The following is a 1456-nucleotide window of genomic DNA, read 5'->3' as shown; positions in this document are numbered from 1 at the left end:
TGGAGAGCTGCAGCAGACGGCGTGGGAGCCTGGAGAGCTGCAGCAGACGACGAGGGGAACTTGAAGGTTGCAGCAGGCGACGAGGGGAACCCGAAGGTTGCAGCAGGCGACAAGGGGAACTTGAAGGTTGCAGCAGGCGACGAGGGGAACTTGGAGTTTGCAGCAGGAGATGAGGGGAACTTGGAGTGTGCAGCAGGAGACGAGGGGAACTTGGAGTGTGCAGCAGGAGACGAGGGGACCTTGGAGTGTGCAGCAGGAGACGAGGGGACCTTGGAGTGTGCAGCAGGAGACGAGGGGACCTGGGGAGATGCTGCTGCTGTCGTAGAGGCCTGGGGAGATGCTGCTGCTGTTGTTGAGGCCTGGGGAGATGCTGCTGCTGTCGTAGAGGCCTGGGGAGATGCTGCTGCTGTCGTAGAGGCCCGGGGAGATGCTGCTGCTGTCGTGGAGGCCTGGGGAGTTGCTGCTGCTGTCGTGGAGGCCTGGGAAGTTGCTGCTGCTGTCGTGGAGGCCTGTGGCTCTGCAGCAGACGACGGAGAGGCATGTGGCTCTGCAGCAGACGACGGAGAGGCCTGTGGCTCTGCAGCTGACGACGGAGAGGCCTGTGGCTCTGCAGCAGATGACGGAGAGGCCTGTGGCTCTGCAGAAGCAGGAACTTCTGCGGCAGGAACGGAAACTGGAACGGAACCCTCTGCGGCAGGAACGGAGTCTTCTGCAGCAGGAACGGAAACTGGAACGGAACCCTCTGCGGCAGGAACGGAGTCTTCTGCGGCAGGAACGGAAACTGGAACGGAACCCTCTGCGGCAGGAACAGAGTCTTCTGCGGCAGGAACGGAAACTGGAACGGAGCCCTCTGCGGCGGCGGCGGCAGGAACGGAGCCCTCTGCGGCGGCGGCAGGAACGGAGCCCCCTGCGGCGGCGGCAGGAATGGAGCAGGAGAGCTGAGGAGCGTCTACTGGGACCCCCTCGGAACAGGAGAGATGAGGAGCGTCTGCCGGGACCCCCTGGGAACAGGAGAGGTGAGGAGCGTTCGCCGGAACCCCCTCAGAACAGGAGAGATGAGGAGCGTTCGCCGGAACCCCCTCGGAACAGGAGAGGTGAGGAGCGTTCGCCGGAACCCCCTCTGAACAGGAGAGATGAGGAGCGTTCGCCGGAACCCCCTCGGAACAGGAGAGGTGAGGAGCGTTCGCCGGAACCCCCGCGGAACAGGAGAGGTGAGGAGCGTTCGCCGGAACCCCCTCTGAACAGGAGGTGAGGAGCGTTCGCCGGAACCCCCTCAGAACAGGAGAGGTGAGGATCCACCTCAGGGGCTGCGTGCAGCGTGGAATCCACCTCAGGGGCTGCGTGCAACGTGGAATCCACCTCAGGGGCTGCGTGCAGCGTGGAGTCCACCTCAGGGGCTGCGTGCAGCGTGGAGTCCACCTCAGGGGCTGCGTGCAGCATGGAGTCCACCTCAGGG

Source organism: Nematolebias whitei, chromosome 5, assembly GCF_014905685.2.
Source record: "Nematolebias whitei isolate Nwh7 chromosome 5, NemWhi1, whole genome shotgun sequence".
In the NCBI taxonomy this organism is placed as follows: domain Eukaryota; kingdom Metazoa; phylum Chordata; class Actinopteri; order Cyprinodontiformes; family Rivulidae; genus Nematolebias; species Nematolebias whitei.
The sequence above is the reverse complement of the archived record's forward strand: the minus strand, read 5'-3'. Positions refer to the sequence as shown.